General features: G+C 45.0%; 1 long non-coding RNA gene and 1 other non-coding gene across 2 annotated transcripts in view; one reads left to right on the forward strand and one right to left on the reverse strand.

Moving 5' to 3' along the window:
* The window catches only part of LOC147093198 (uncharacterized), a 369,734-nt gene that overhangs the window by 156,635 nt on the left and 195,744 nt on the right, over positions 1-17,355 (forward strand). The gene's annotated exons all lie outside the window — the stretch shown is intronic.
* trnak-cuu (transfer RNA lysine (anticodon CUU)) lies at positions 8,266-8,338 on the reverse strand. The gene has a single exon. It is a non-coding gene; the product is annotated as a tRNA-Lys (tRNA).

Raw genomic sequence — 17,355 nt, forward strand, 5'->3', positions numbered from 1 at the left:
ATCTCACGCCTATAGGTGACGCCATGGAGGTCGATAACATAGAATCATAGAATGATAGAATATTACAGCACAGTAGGGGGCATTCGGCCCATCGAGCCTTTGAAATAGTGAACCAATTAATCCCACTCCCCTGCGGGTTCCCCATAGCCCAGCATATTTTATATTTCCAAGTGTTTATCCAATTACCTTTTAAATGTTAGTATTGAATCTGCTTCCACTACCCCTTCAGGCAGTGCATTACAGATCATAAAAATTCACTGTATTAATGTTTCCTCCTGTCACTTCTGTTTCAGTTCCAAATACCGTAAATCTGTGAATTCAGGTAACCCACCCTCTGGTCACTGGAAACAGATTGTTCTTCTTAACTCTCCCCAAATCCTTCAAGTTTTTAATCACCTCCCTCAAATCTCCCCTTAAGCTTCTCTGCTCTAACGAGAACAACCCAGCTTCTCTAGTCTCTGCACGTAACTGAAGACTTTGAGCACTGCTACCATTCTAGTAAATCTCCACTGCACACTCTCTGAGGGCTTGACATCCTTCCTCACTGTGGAGCCCAGAATTGGTCACAATACTCCAGCTTGGGCCTAATTAGGGTTTTATGAAGTTTGAACATAAATTCCTTGCTTTTTTGCTCTATTCCCCGATTTATAAAGTCAAGGACCGTGAATGCCCTCCTTACAGCCTTCTCAGCTTGTTCTACCACCTCCAAATACTTGTGACCGTACACCCCCAGGTCGCTCTGTTCCTGCACCCACTTTAAACGTAGCATGTGGTTTATTTTCACTCTCCTGATACTTCCTACCAAAATTACTTCGTCAAATTTCATCTGCCATGACCATTTCGCCGGTCTGTCTTTGTCCTCCTGAAATCTGCCAATAACATTCTTGTGGTGGTTCCACCGGGTGTCCCTTACATATATTATACATAATTCACTTTAACATACTTAAGTATGTATATAACTTACCAGTTTGGGCCGTTACCCCTTTAACTTACCTGTTTGGGCCGTTGCCCCTTTAAGGACGCGACATAACGCGCTGACGTCACGCCACGCATCACGTGACGCACATAAACGCGTCGGCTGCCGCCCTAGTTCGGCCGTCCGCTCCCTCGACGGTCGCAACGGCCGGCCACAGTGCCGGGTGCCTCTCGCGCTCGTGACTTCTGCCGCAACGGCCAGCCTCAGTGCCGGGTAAACGCGCCGCTGTATTGGCGGAGGTCACGTGATCGCCCCAAGCGCGGGCGAACGCGCTGGCGTCACAACGCGGTCACCTGACGCCCGAAGCGTGGGAAAACACAGCCGAGCGTGATGACGTCATCACGCAATACACAGGACTGCGGACTCTGTCCTCGTGGCATCCCCGCTGGGTTAAGACGTACCTACCGGCGCTCCTGCATCCAACTCCATTGTCTGCTGTATAACATCTGTTTCCTGCATTAAATAACTTATTGATTGTTCTCCTGAAGTCCAATTCGATTATTTAGTAGTCATTCGTCCAATACCTACCTAGGTGAACACGCTCTGCTACATTGGTGACACCAACTACAAAGACTCGTTCCCCGCCGATGGTACAACAGCCCGTCAGCCTGCTGGTTGTGTTACCTACCACACTTTTCAGCGAGACGGAGAAGCGTGCTGCCCTCTCAGCAGTTTTTCCACTAAGTCAACATCAACAAAAAGCGTTGCCGCCCTCCAGGCAGTTTACCGCTACCGCAATTCACAACAACCCGGACCATTGACGCCCTTTCTCCAGTTTTCTCCTTAACATATGCAAACATCTACTGATGCTGCAAACATCGAGGACGGTTCCAACGGGCATCCCGTGGCCGTGATCTGCCATGGTAAAGTTGCTGTTCTCACCGAGCACTGATCAACGCAGCAACTTTTCACCCTCCGTTGTGTTATCATCGTAGCACTATGGCACGCACCATTCTGTGCGTTCCAGCCTCCCGAAGGTTTCGCTCACCTGTCGGCGAGTTCACTGACCTTGCCTGTCAAGTCCTTCTGGATCGATCGTTTGGTGTTCCTGCAGAGTTTGTCAGAACAAGGACTTGTTTAAACATCAACGGAGACATTGCCCACATCCGCCCAACCTGCCCATCACTCTGATAAGGCCTGCTGTTTCGCACGTCTCCACGGTCCTTCACCTGATGGATGCAGTTTATTTGCCACGACGTGCGTAAGGATCCGCTTATGACCAGCACCTTCAAACCTGGCCTGCCAAGTCGAGACAGCACGCCCACTGAGACCACTAGCTCGTCAGACCATCTCATATTTGAACTTTCATTAAAGCGAATTCTGGGGTGGCGCATGTGGCGGTTCCACCGGGTGACCCTTACTATGTACATACATAATTCCCTTTAACTTACCTTTGTATGTACATAACTTACCTGTTTGGGCCGTTGCCCCTTTAACTTACCTGTTTGGGCAGTTGCCCCTTTAAGGACGCGTCCTAACGCGCTGACATCACGTCACGCATCACGTGACGCACGGGCGGCAGCCGCCGGCCCAGCTCGCCCTCCCGTGACGGCTGCCAGCACAGCTCGGCCTACCGCACTCCAGTCTTTGGCCGCATCGGGCAGCCACAGTGCGAACGTTGAAATTTGAGTCCCTATACCCAAGTCCAGGTCATTTATAAATAACAAGAAAAGCAATTATCCTAATACCCATCGCTGGGGGACCCACTGCAGCGAAGGCAGCGCAATACTGCCAGTGAAGCAACATACCACACGGCCCGCCGAAGCCTCCTCATACACAGAACATGCTGACATTGAAATCCGGGGAGTTTGTATCCCGATCACTCGGCCTTCCAGCAACAGTTCACGTTTTGTTTACCTCAGTGTGTAAGTGCAGGGACATTGGATTTGGCGGTAGGAAGTCAGGATGGCTGAGCGGTCTAAAACGCTTATTTCAAATCGCAGCCGTGTGTTCAAATCCCACTTCTGGCATTTTGTCCTTTACTTATACTGAACGATTTTATCTGGATCTGCTGGAGGTCATTTTTCGGCCCAGTTGACATATTCCTTCCAGAAAACGAAGCCCACTTCCATTCAAGGCAGGTTTGTTTTATTGGTTGTAAGTATGTATTGTGTTGAGTGTCAGCAGAACAGGGCCAGTGGAATCAGTCGAATGTACTTCAACCTTGCAGTTCCACGTCATAAATCATCAGATAGGACCCAAATCATTCCACAGCAATCACCAGTGGCTTTGGAAGAAGGTTAATGTAAACTACCATATTTACATCATGGCTTTAAAGACACACAATTAAAGTCATTTTTTAGCAATCAATTACCTGTGATCCTTGTAAATATATTTGCGTGTGTTCATGTTAGATACACATGCATTTGCGAGTTGCTAATGCGTTGATGATAAATGATTTTGCGTCTCTGTTAGTTACTAATATACTTAGATGTGTCTATTGTTATTTACTGTATTGGGTGGGCGATCTGTGTCAGTTATAAATGTATTCCTAAGCGCGGAAAATGTCCAGTCCAACTCCATTCTACCTTATCTTTGTTGTCCCTTAGGACACGGCAGATCATCTGTCACATTCGGATTCAACTTTGCTTTCATTAACCATGTTGATATTTAGAAAATGTGATGTTTAGAAGATAGCACCTCCTGTTCCACCAGCCTCGCTGCTACCACCTAAGCCTTCCTCAATCTTTCTGATAAAACTTGAGTGTTCATTAACCACTCTGATATCTCCAGACCATTGGTTACTCTCGCTGATAGCTCCTCAGTTTCCCTTACCCTCTTTGATACATTCCGAGCGCCCCTTACTCTCTCTCATAACTCCCGAGCGCTCATAACCTCTCTGATACCTCCTGAGTTCCCTTATCCTCTGCTATACCTTCTGAGAGTCCGTTACTCTCTCTGATATCCATTACGTGCCCTCATACCCATGTGGTACTCTCTCAGAAACCCTTCAATTCTCTCAGAGCCTCTGAGATCCCATTGCCCTCGCAATCCCCACTGAGAAACTCTGAGACTCCCTGATACCAGGAGCAAAGTGTATCTGGAATGTCGCGGCGCAGGACAATGTGGGCGGAACCGGCTGACTTTACAGCGGGTGTGGGAAAGTTAAGCGCGATCTTGTGTGTGGGAAGAGCAGAGGAACATTATGCCTGAAGCTGCGCCCTTGAGGCAAGTTTTGTGTTGTTGGGTAACCTGCAAAAGTGAAAGCACAAAATTAAAAAAAGAAAATGCTGGAAATATTCAGCAGCTCAGGCAGCATCTGAAGAGAAATTTTCGTTTTACCAGGACATCACTATCCACTTTGATTGATACATCAAGTAACTCATATCTTACAATTTCAACACCTCCGTGCAAGGAGCAGTTGGGGCCGAAATGAGGACTTTGCTGATTTGAGCAAATAGAGTGAGGCAGCAAAACAAAACTTCCCACTGCGGATTGGGCAAGCAAAGGACTCAGATACAGGAGTCTTGGATGTGTTGAAAAAGGGGAAAAAGATCAATCATAAATGCAATAATGGTAGAATTCGGAACAACGCGTGTAGAGCATAAACGATTAGCGACCCTCCGCCTTAACCTCGCAACCACCTGCCTCCATGAACACAATTGCAAAGCCCTTGACTCAATGCAAAATCAACAGGAGAGCCGGCTTTCAATTATCAATCAACAGTATCAGAACTGCAATAGTGTTGGCGTGGCAACATGGCCGAGCCGTCTAAAATGCTGGATTTAGACTCCAGTACTTTCGGGAGCGTGGGTTCGAATCCCACCGCTGCCATAAAATTGTGTTGGTTTTGTTGTTGTCCGAAGAAATGCTGGCTGCAATGTTAAAACTAAAAAAAGGTAATGGAGGGAACGTTGATCAAGTCAAGCAGCAATTAGTGAGACAGGCACTTCATCAACAATCCCTTTATTAAGCAACATCATGCGTGTAAAAACTATTCTTTCTATTCCTTCCTGGAATGTGGGCCTTGCTGGCAATCCTTAATTGTCCTTGAGAAGGCGATGGTGAGCCGCCTTCTTGAACCGCTGCAGTCTGTGTGAAGAAGGTACTCCCACAATGCTGTTATAGAGGGAGTTCCAGGATTTTGACCCAGCAACGATGAAGGAACGATGATATATCTCCAACTCAAGCTGGAGTGTGACTTGGAGGGGAACTTGGAAGTGATGGTGTTCCCATGCGCCTGCTGCCCTTGTTCTTCTAGGTGGTAGAGTTCTTGGGTTTGGCAGGAGCTGTTGAAGAAGCCTTGGCGAGTTGCTGCAGTGCATCTTGTAGATGGTATACACTGCATCCGGGTACACCACTGGTGAAGGGAGTGAATGTTTAAGCTGGTGAATGGGATGCCAATCAAGCGGGCTGCTTTGTCCTGTATGGTGTCGAGCTCCTTGAGTGTTGTTGGAGCTGCACTCATCCAAACAATTGGAGAGTATCCCTTCACACACCTGACTTGTGCCTTGTAGATGGTGGAAATGATTTGGGAGTCAGGAGATGAGACAATCGCGGCAGAATACCCAGCATCTGACTTGCTCTTGTAGTCACTGTTTTCAGCAGCTCCCAGGCATGGCTCCAGCCGGGACTGGCAGCTCTCCACCGGTAGTGGCTGGATTAGAGAGCGGCAAGCCTGGCTGCTGCTGCTTCCACCTTTTGCACTCCGAGAGCCCGGGTGGCGGTCCACACAGATCTACCTTCTCTGGATTCGGTGTCACTTGTAAACTGTGGACCTAGTGGTGGAACACCAGTGTATCTGCATTCACAGTAAAATGCTGTGTGCTTGAATCATGGCGGGATCACTGAGCTTTCACAGTGTGCGGTCCTGAGTTTATATCAGGGCAGTGTTTGAAGGATTGAATGTCCAGTTTTGGGGCAATAATTATTTTCAGAGTTAAGTGCGCTTTTTCTGTTACTTTTGATTACACTCTCAGGTTTTCTGTTAGAGAGTATTTTTTAAATTTTATATCTGAACAATGTTGAAGGGATGTGCTGCGCTCACTGATTGTAGTATAACTCTCTCACCCACTTGATAGAGTTTTCTGATGAGGTAAGAGAGAGGGTTGATGAGTGCAATACGATTGACGTGGTGTACATGGACTTCCAAAAGGTTTTCGACAATGCGCCACATAATAGGCTTGCCAGCAATGTTAAAGCCCATGGAATAAAATGGACAGTGGCAGCATGAATACGAAATTGGCTAAGCAGAGGAAACAGAGAGTTGTGGTGGACTGTTGCTTTTCAGTCTTGAGGAAGGTTTACAGTTTTGATCCCCAGTGTCGGATCTAGGACCACTGCTTTTCTTGATATATATTAATGATTTGGGCCTGGGAGTTCAGTGCAGTTTCAAAAGTTGCAGCTGACGCAAAACTTGGAAGTACAGTAAACAGTGAGGAGGATAGTGATAGAGTTCATGTGGTCATAGACAGTCTGGAAGAATGGGCGGACACGTGGCAGGTGAAATTTAACGGAGAAAAGTGTGAAGTGATACATATTGGTGGAAAGAATGAGGAGAGCAATCGTAAACTAAAGGGTACAATCCTAAAGGGGATGCATGAACAGAGAGACCTGGGGGTGTATGTACACAAATCGTTGAAGGCGGCAGGGCAGGTTGAGAAAGCAGTTAAAAAATAAGCTGACGGGATCCTGGGCTTCATGAATAGAGCAATAGATTACAAAAGCGTGGAAATTATGCTGATCCTGTATAAAACACTGGCTCGGCTCCAACTGGAGTATTGTGTCCGATTCTGGGCACCACAATTTAGGAAGGATGTGAAGGCCTTAGAGAGGGTGCAGAAAAATATGTACGAGAATGGTTCCTAGGATGAGGGACTTCACTTACGTGGATAGACTGAAAAGCTCAGGTTATTTTCCTTAGAGCAGAGAAGATTGAGAGGAGATCTGATAGAGGTTTACAAAATCATGAGGGGTCTGGAAAGAGTAGAGATAAACAGTTCCCATTGGCAGAAATGTCGAGCACCAGAGGACACAGATTTATGATTGGCGAAAAACCAAAGGCGACTGAAGCATAACCATTTTTTATGCAGCAATGATAAGGATCTGGAATTCACTGCCTGAAAAGGTGGTGGAGGCAGATTCAATCATGGCTTTCAAAAGGGAGTTGACTAATTACCTGAAGGAAAAAAATGCAGGGCTATGGGAATGGGCGGGAGCGTGGGACTAGCTGAAGTGTTCTTGCCGAGAGCCGGCACGGCCTCTCCGGGCTGAATGGCCTTCATCCGTGCTGTAACCATTCCATTCTATGATTCTATGAAAGGCGCTACATATATTCAAGTTGTTGTTGATTTACATTTTGTTATAATATTCGTAACATGCGAAATCTAAACTTTACAAAATTAGATCCACACAAAATGTATGGTGCAATTACTTTGAAAGACATCGATTGCACCTTTGCACTGGGGCGGAGTAACACATCTTTCTGGTTATTTGTCTTTCTTCGGTTTGCTGATAAAGTTTTAACTCGCGGCCTGTTCCCGTTAATGGTCACAAGCAACAACAGACAGACAGAACGTGTATGACCGTCCCGAGATGTGGAAAAGGCATCAGTTTAGGACAAATGCATCAAATCCAATGTTCACCCGGCACCGAGAGAGAAAAAAAACAGACAAAATGGCAGAAGGAGATAGAAAAATCAAAGCTAAATACAGAAAATTAAAATATTTCCCATCTTTGATTTCTCTCTATTTCAACGAAACCCTTTAGTGGCGATTAAATAACTTCAGTTTACATCCGTCAGTTCGAGAATCAGATCAAAGAAAGACACAAAATAATAAAAACGGCCGAAACAAGGGACCTTAAGATCTTCAGTCGAACGCTCTCCCAACTGAGCTTTATGGCCCAACGTTAACGAAGCTTTGTGTCACTCTTTTGGAAGAAAATCTAACCCAGGTTGGAATTGTCTCTTCGTTCATTCCTCACTTTAGGGGAATGGGACACAACCAGATCTCAGAGATCAGGTTATGTTAATGATCTGCTGAAGCGTTTATAATCACAGAAGGCTGACACACCAGGGGAGACCTCACAGGGTTGGACACGGAGTGAAATACACTGAAGGGTTTTTTGTAAAGTTTACAGAGCAGACTAACCCCGAGCTGCAGATGAAATTATATGAACTTCAATGTTTAGCAACGGGATACTAGGGAGAGATAAGTTTCCAGAATCAGGGAGAGACTTTCTGATACCGCTGTTAAATTTCATTTGTGTCAAACACTCCCTGAACTTTCTGCAGCAAATCAGAGCAGGGAATCGCCTGTGAAATCAGCTAAAAATTAGAAAAGATGCTTCGCCCAACGTGGGGCTCAAATCCACGACCTTGAGATTAAGAGTGTCATACTCTACCGACTGAGCTAGCCGGGCTCACATAAACCAACCCTCTCTGTCTGTTATTACAGAGCGGCAGCTGGTGGCTCCGTCCCAGGGGCTCGTCTTGTTCTACAAACCATGAACCAGCTTTCTCTCAATTCCCAGGTTTATCAGTAGACTGACCCACACAAGCCCGGGAGAGCGATGGATTCCTCTCACTGATCGATAATAAAACTCAGATCTTCTGTTCTTTTCACCTTCCAAACATTCACATCCTTTTTGTTCAGTATTTATTTGACTCTCCTTTTTATTGTTCGTGCTTTTCCTTGCAAACATTTCATTGTAATTATTTATGAGAGGGAAGAAATAAACAGAAAAGATTTACGCATTGGTTCCAGGGCTGAAGGACTTCAGTTATGTGGAGAGACTGGGGACACTGGGGTTGTTTAGAGCAGAGATGGAGAAGAGGAGATTTGAGAGTGGTTTTCATAATCATGACCGGTTTTGTTAACGTAAATAATGAGAAACTGTTTCCAGTGGCAGAAGGGTCGGTAACCAGAGCAAACAGATTGAAGCTGATCGTTAATAGATCCAGAGGCGACATAAGGGACCATTGTTTCATACGGCGAGTTGTTGTGATCTGGAATGCAATGCCTGAAAGAATGGTGGAAGCAGATTCAGTAATAAATTTCAAAGGGAATTGGATGAATACTGGAAGAGAAAACTTTACATTGCAAAAGAAAAGCTCAAGTGATTGGAACTAATTGGATAGCTCTACCAAAGAGGCAGCACGGGCGCGATGGGCCAAATGGCCTCCTTCTGTGTTTTCTCCTTCTGTGAACATAAACTTAGCACAACTCCCTCTGAGAACTATAAACACCGCACTTTAAACAACTAGGCTAACCTGCCATTCGTTCGCTTGTCTCCACACCGGCTGATCCTCACTTGTTCTTTGTTTCCAGCCTGTTCTGGTCTTCTTATCTTCCCTCGTTCTGCTCTATCGACCGTGGGCGAGTCACTGCTCTTTTCACTCCCCCCGTCTCCCGGCCCTTTCCCCCTTTCAAACCTCTTGGCTGAACAGCACCTCGCATCTAATCCTCCGCTCCCCTAATGTAAGAGGAAAAGTTTACACTTTCCCGCAAGCCCTGCCGGTGCATCCAGATCCGCACTGCTAAAAATGTGTAGTCAGTTTCTGTCAGCAAAAGTAATTCAGGTATTTCTGTTACATGAGATCAGTGGTTTCTAGAAATGGTCGGGTGTGAAACAGTTGGACGTTGGAACCCAGTGTGCAAACCGACCGTGAGAAGACTCGAAACTACAATTTTCCGAAACATTATGTAACACACCGAACTTAAACATCTTACCCATTATGGGATGCGGTCGCTGACAAAGTGACGCTGATTTCTTATTGTTCTTGAAATGTCACTGAATTAACTCATTGGAGGAATTGCTTCAGCTCCACGTGATCGGCTCGGCTCATCCTTGGGCCGAGTGGCGACTGGTGCAAACAAATTCTGCAACGGAATCATGAATGTTCTTCAAGGAAGGGAAACTGCCCCCTACACTTCCTGTTATACAAGTGGCCCCAGTCCCATCCCACTTTCATGATGCTTAATCCCCTCTGAGCTGGACTGACAAACCATTTTCAAGAAGGAGTCTCATCATCGGCTCGGCAGAAAATTCGATCTACTGGATGTCCAGCTCTGCCGGACTACATGTTCTTTCAGCCTTTCTTTATCCTTTTCTGCCCTGTTGCGGGTTAGATTAGCACTGGCGATCGATGTAAATGCAGCCCGGCAGCTCCAGCTCTTATTTATTCGAGCATTGAATGAAGCTTTAAACAGTAACGCAGCGAGCTGGAAAACCCGAGTAGATTTCAAGCCCAACGCATTAATCCTTCCGGCCATCGCAGCTACAAGCGGCTGGTGCTGCACGGCCGGAGAGCATCGCTGCATGTATCGCTGTGTTATAATTGTACTTTCGTTTACTTATGATTTATTTACAAGTAACATAATTACAAACATATACAGAAAAAATACATTTATAACGAGTACAGATGTGCCGCAGTACAATTTTAAATAAAACTGTTGCATTCAAACACATAAACACTAACACAAATAAACCAATATATTTCTATACAACAGAAAATCACACAACTACCTTTGTTACTAACACAGAGACAGCAAATATATTTACAACTATCACAGATAAAAGAACATTTTACTCACTCCGGTTCCTCGGCAAAAGCTCCTGTGCCTGTTTTTTCTGTGCTTGTGCTCGGTGTGTGGGGAGGTTTGGCCGGGCCGCTGTATATCGTTTCCCAGAGATGGGCTGTAATGCGCTGTCTGAGGCCACATTCACTGCTCTATTTGATGTACAATAATGAACTGGACTTGGATCTACAGGGCATCATTTCTAAGATTCTATGATTCTATCGATCCAGCTCTCGTTATAGACATTGCATGATTTTCATTGCTTATGAAATCGATTGCAACATAAATCGGGCGGTTTCTATAATGGGCAGTCGATAACGATTTCCGGTTTATTCTTGGGTACCAAGTTGAACATTTACTCCACTGTCATCTTTCTCTTTATCTTCGTCATTTCACTCCAGCCGAATGAACTGAGTATAGGTGTCAGCCGTGTTTCAGCGGCAACAAACTCAAGCCCCACTCCAGAGACTTGAGTTCATAATCCAGGCTGACACACCAGTGCAGTACTGAGGGAGTGCTGCACTGTCAGCGGTGCCGACTTTCTGATGAGATATTAACCGGAGGCCTCAGTTCCCATGGCAATATTTCGAAATGACCAGAGTATTCTTCCTAATGTAGTGCCCATTATTTATCACTCAACTAACGACACTAAACAGATTATCTGGTCATTAAGATTGGCCAAATTGTTTGAAGTAAAATTTCTTCCCAAAATATTGGCCCAGAAATTCGGCTCGGGGGCTTCCCGTGGGTGCAAACCCCCGACCTGCATTTACCTAGCGGACTGGCCGTTGAGGCCTGGGCCTGCATGCCTTTCCGGTCTGTGGCCCACTCCAGCTCCCGGCGCGCTGTGCTTGCGTGATCCAGCGGCGTAGTTAGTGCGATGTGTTGGCTGGGTTCATGTGAGCACTGGGCAACCAATCGGAGGAGGGAAAAGTCCATGCATGAGTTTGACAGAAAGAACTGTCAAACTCATGAAAACTCCGGCCGCCCAAAACAGTACTTAACCTTAAAATAAATTTGAAAAAAAATCACACAATTTAAATCAACTATGGTGTGGAGATACCGGAGTTGGACTGGGGTGGACAAATGTAAGAAGTCACACAACACCAGGTTATAGTCCAACAGCTTTATTTGAAATCGCAAGCTTTCGGAGCGCTGCTCCTTCGTCAGGTGAAGTGGAGAAATGCATAAAGACACTGATTATATAGTCAGAGAATCATGTCAGATGTTTACAGGTAATCTTACCAACTGCCATTTATCACACCTCGGCAGAGAGATAATTACAGCAATCAAAAGTGTGAATGGTGTCCAAACAGGTCAGTCAGGAAAACATTACATCAAAGAACAATGAGGTGGGGTCACAAGGGGTCAAATATTGCAGATGCTGGGGTCTGTATGAAAAACATTTTTTTTGTCAACTATAAATAACATTAAATAACTATTTTAAACAATAATTGATATTTTTGAAAAAAATAATTTTATAAAAAATCAGGGCTAAAAATAAACTTACCTTACTGTAAAGTATTTAAAAATAATAAACCTGTGGAAAAAATGTTCTAATTTTAATTAATTGACCACTTACCTTTTAAAATGAAGTCCTTATGTCTGGTTTTTAAATGTGTAAAATGTAGAGGTCATCACGCACGGGCAAACTGTAAAAAAAAGCAGAAGTTCAATGCGCACGCGCAGACTCCTGCGCACGCGCAGACTCCTGCGCACATGCGTTCGACCTCTGAACCCCTTGGTTCAGAGGATCGGAAATGCCGGTTTCCCACGCATGCGTAGTGCATGCAAGAAACCGGCACTTCCATCGGGACAACGCGTGGGTACTCCGTCCGTACTCACGCGTTGGGACCCGAATTTCTGGGCCAATATCTACAGGCCAGTCAGTTTAACATCAGTGGTGCGTAAACTTTTAGAAACAATAAACAAGGAAAAAATTAACGGGCACTTGGAGAAGTTTAAGCTAATTAAGTAAAGCCAACACAGATGTGTAAAATTTCGAACGTGCTTGACTAATCTAATTGAATTTTTGATGAAGTAACAGAGAGGATTGATGAAGTGAATGCAGTGGATGCTGGCTACATGGATTTTCAGAAGGCGTTTGACAAAGTACCACATAAAAGGCTGGCTAACATAATAGAGGCTCATGGAACAGGTGAGTCAGTGGCAGCTTGGATAAGGAATTGGCTTAAGGACAGAAAACAGTGAGTTGTGGTAAATGGCTGTATTTCAGATTGGAGGATGGTAGACAGTGTTTTTCCCCAAGGGTCAGTGCTGTGCCCACTGCCTTTTTCATATATATCTAAATGACCTGTATATTGGAATACAGAGTAGATTTTCTAAATTTGCCGATGACACCAAACCTGGGGGTATGGCAAACATTGATAATGATGGCAACCGACTACAACAGGACATAAAAAGGCTAGCAGAATGGACAGAAAAGTTGCAGATGGGATTTAAAACAGAGAAGTGTGAGTTGATGCATTTTTGGCAGAAGGAACAGGAAGCGACAATATACACTTAAAGGCACAATTTTACATAGTGTGCAGGGACAGAGGGACATGGGAGTTAATGTGCATAGGTCCCTGGAGGTGGCAGGACATATTGAGAGAGTGGTTAGCAAAGCATTTGTGAACTTGGGCTTCATAAATAGAGGTATTGAGTGCAAAAGTAGAGAAGTAATGCTGAGTCTTTATAGAGTACTGGTATGACCACAACTGGAGTATTGCGTCAAATCTGGTCACCAAACTTTAGGAAGGATGTGAAGGCCCTTGAGCGGGTGCAGAGGAGATTTACCAGAATGGTTCTGGGGATGGGGGTTCTTAGCTACAAGGACAGCATGGAGAAGCTGGATTTGTTTTCATTAGAGTAAAGGAGGTTAAGGAGTGATTTCATAGAAGTGTACAAGATTATGACAGGTTTCGATGGCGAGACGGGGAACGGCTTTTCCCACTAGTTGATGGTACAAGGACTAGGTTATTTAAGATTTTGGGCAAGAGATACAGGGGGGATGTGAAGAAAAAAAATTACACACTGAGCGGTGATGACCTGGAATTCGCTGCCGAATTCACTCAATGTATTGAAAGGGAGACTGTATAGGCACTTAAGGGAAATAAACTTGCAGGAAAACGGCAATAGTGGGAGAGAATGGTACTGGCTTGATTGTTCTACAGAGAGCCAGCATTGGCTCGATGGGCCGAATTGCCTCCGTCTGTGTCATAATGACTCTATGAATAAATCAGGTGAGCGCGCACTCACGGATCATCAACTGTATAAGTCTTTTTAACAGGAGTGCGATTTTAGCTGTGATGACCTAGTTGCTAAGGTTGGCGGTGTCCGGGATTTTTACGTAGCGAAATTCCCTGAGCGAGAATCATACCCCTACACCAACGAGCCGCCGATTTTGTGCTCGAAGTGGCATTAGGTTTCCCTGAATCTGCTCACAATTCACCCCATAACAAGAGCATCGAAGTAACAGCGGCTGCGTGGCCTAATGGATAAGGTGTCTGATATTGGTACGCTTTGCTCAGTTATCAGATGATTGCAGGCTTGAGTCCTGCTGCGGTCATTGAAGTAACAGGGCGAAAGTTTTTCTTCCCTGTCCTGAATCTGGCTTCGAACCGACCATTTCTGTCATTTCCTCACCTGAGGATAACGGAAGGCCTTTTGCTAACATGAGCTGATTATACATTTTCAACATTGTACATCTGTGTGCACGGGCAGGACAAGCGGTGAAGTGGACTTTCTTTCAGAGTATTTTTGCTTAGATGCAAATAGCAGTGAATAGAAACATAGAAGACAGGACGAGAAGTAGACCATTCGGCCCCTGGAGCCTGTTCCGCCACTTAATGAGACGTTGGCTGATCATCCAAATTCAGTACCCTGTCCTTGCTTACTCGCCATATCCCTTGGAATGGTTGAGCGCAGTGTAATCCATTGTGCTCTGCACACGTGGGTTCGTAATCCCATTCTCGTCGTTATCCCTTCACACATTTGATGCTGATAAACAATCCGAGCGTTTCACTGAATTTTGCATAAAATAGGCTTTGTAATCGCAAACTTGTCAAAATCACACTGGTGATTCAGGCCTGTGCCCCTGCACTCTTCATATCTTGTTAAAATGAAAACAGACCACTGGAGTTCTTGAATGAAGGTAGAGCAGGAATCAAAGATTGAGAACCGTCCCTACCTGTCTTCCTTCCTCTGCGATTGGCACCAAATGAAAGACAAGCGGGAACAAAGATTAGGGAGCAGAAACATAACTTTTTCGTTTAGGAGGAAATGTAATTTCAAAAATATTTATCAAACTTAATGAGGAGATTTTCTGTTTTAGTGTCTTTAGTTGAGAGATAAATAATGGGCAGTACAATGGGGAGAAATCCTCATTCTTTTCGGCATACTCTCATGGGATCTGAGGCCTCGGTTGAACGTCATACCTGAAAGATGGCATCACCGACAGTGCAGCACTACCTCAGTACTGCAATGGAGTGTCAGCCTGGATTATGTGCTCAAGTCTCTGGAGTGGGGCTTGAGTTTGCTGCCGCTGAGCCACGGCTGGCACCTGAACTCAGTTCATTTGGCTGGAGTGAAATGACGGAGGTAAAGGGAAAAATGATAATGGAGTAAAACTTTAACTTGGCGCCCTAGAAAAATCGCGCATCGTAATCGGCCGCCCATTATAAAAACCGCCCGAGTTATGTTTCCATCGATTTCATAAGCAATGATAATCAGGCCTGTCTATAATGGGCGGGGTCGTGGTCAGTCAAGGATCACTCTGTGTCTGGTTAAACCGGGTGTGCTCACAGTCCCGGATTATTCAGTGTGTTCATCGTTTTTAAAGGAAGGCGATGCCAGCTGTGATGCCCCAGTTGTTCAGTTTAACTAAATGTGGCGGGGCTCATCCGGGATTTGAACCCGGGACCGCTTGCTATCTTAAGCAGTGAAATATTTCTTGTGAGAATCAGATCCCAAGGCCAACGAGCCGCTGACTTTAGTATGATGTTGCATTAGGTTTCTCTGCACTGGTGCGAACACGGTTCGCAAAGGACCTGCTCATTAATTTGAAATATGTTTATCTTTTCCTAAATCCACTTCTTTATATGAGCAGTTTCCTGAATCTGCTCAAAATTCTCCCAATAACAAGAAGGTCCGCGACAACCTAATTGTGGATATGTTGTTTGGGCGATTGTCTGTATGTAACTTCCGTCCTTGTAACTCTCAACATCATGTTCAGGTAAATCGTTGTTTGTGTTCAACATGGTGTCGGAAACATGTACAGATAACTCGTGAGTTTACTCATCTTCTCGCTTGTGACAAAGACTTAGTCACTGCTTTGAAATCGAATCTATTTGCTGCACATTATTCTTTGCCTGATAGTTGCTTGTTAAACAGTTAAAACTGGCCCCACCTTCCGTCCTGTCAATATGTAACACTGAAGGAATCCTTTAAAACTCCTATTATTTATTGTAACACGGTTGGCCTGAGTAACCTAAAAGCCCATGTGGAACAGCTAACAAGCATAGAGTTTGCAGAAACACCAATTGTACCTTCTGCTCCGGTCGAAATATCACACCGCAAAAGCATTGGTTATTCTAGGTGAGGCTCGAACTCACAAACATTCTGACACTTACTCCGAGCCCTGATACTGTTGTATTGGTAGCGCGCGCTAACCAATTGCGCTACTAGAGCTATGCTTGGATAGTCCTACTTATCTGTGCTCATTTACTTGCACATTTCAGGTTGTCTAATCGTGCAGGGGTGCAATGTTGTTTAATTGAGGCGCATTGGCTGGGTTTATATGAAAGAGTGAAGCAGGAGTTACTCTCATGTGTTAGCGAGCTGGTGAATTTACCAAAGTCTGCACCAGATCCTGGTGTCATAAGCACTGAACATTTTGATCCAACTCCTAAAATACAGCCGGCAAAATGAGAACCGATGAAAATTCATCACATCCAAAACACAAAAAACGTTTTAAAATTTGGCCCATGATTCGTTAACCATGTGAGTTACCGGTTGATTAATGACGATTACAACAAAGGTTTCACACAGTCTAATGAGTTTTACGTAATAGAGTAAACAGTTTTCTTAAAGTTAACTCCTTGACGTGGATTTGGATCCGTATCGCATGGTAAGGTTATTTGTCGATGACAATTGCTGTTCTGAGCTGTTTCTCCAATTATTTAAAGAGCAGTGGCTTTTGAAGTGTAGCGGTTATCACTTCCATCTAAAGTACAACAGGTGCCTGGTTCAATCATCTCTTGCAGGTAGAGATTAATAAAAAACGCTACAGAGATACCGACACTGTGAGAGATCATTACAGGATCCTGCAGCGTTGACTCGGTTAATTTCAACAGTTCGGAGCCGCATTTCAGATGCGGCAACAAACCCATGAGTTGGTTTGCTGTTCCCCAGCTCCCGGAGTGCGTGAGGCCGCATACAGCAGCAACGTTCAGGCCGCGTGGCCGGCCCCGCTCTCTCCAAGCGCCCTCTACCAGCGGAAAGCAGCAATTGCAGCCTCAGAGAGTGTAAACTGCCCATCGCTGCGAAACAAAATGTCACTGAAGCAGAGGAGCGCAGAAATTTGCATCTATAGCGGAGTTAATGATGGTCGAGGTTGATATCGATCGACTCATTGTTGTTGGAACCGCTGAAATTGAATCTTTCTCTGGCAGATGTTGCAGGTTTACGTATGAAATGTGCCCTAGAGGTGCAATGGACAAATTTGGAGATGCCGTCTCGTGGGGCAATTTAAAGGATCAGCACAGTTAATGCCGAGAACTAATTAAAAAGTAGCTCAAGCTGATGAACCTTGCACTGGTGAAAATCCTGGATGGAGATTTAGAGGAAGCGACAGTG

Source organism: Somniosus microcephalus, unplaced genomic scaffold, assembly GCF_052327205.1.
Source record: "Somniosus microcephalus isolate GS21.2 unplaced genomic scaffold, FLI_Smic_1.0 unresolved_chr1, whole genome shotgun sequence".
Classification (NCBI taxonomy): Eukaryota; Metazoa; Chordata; class Chondrichthyes; order Squaliformes; family Somniosidae; genus Somniosus; species Somniosus microcephalus.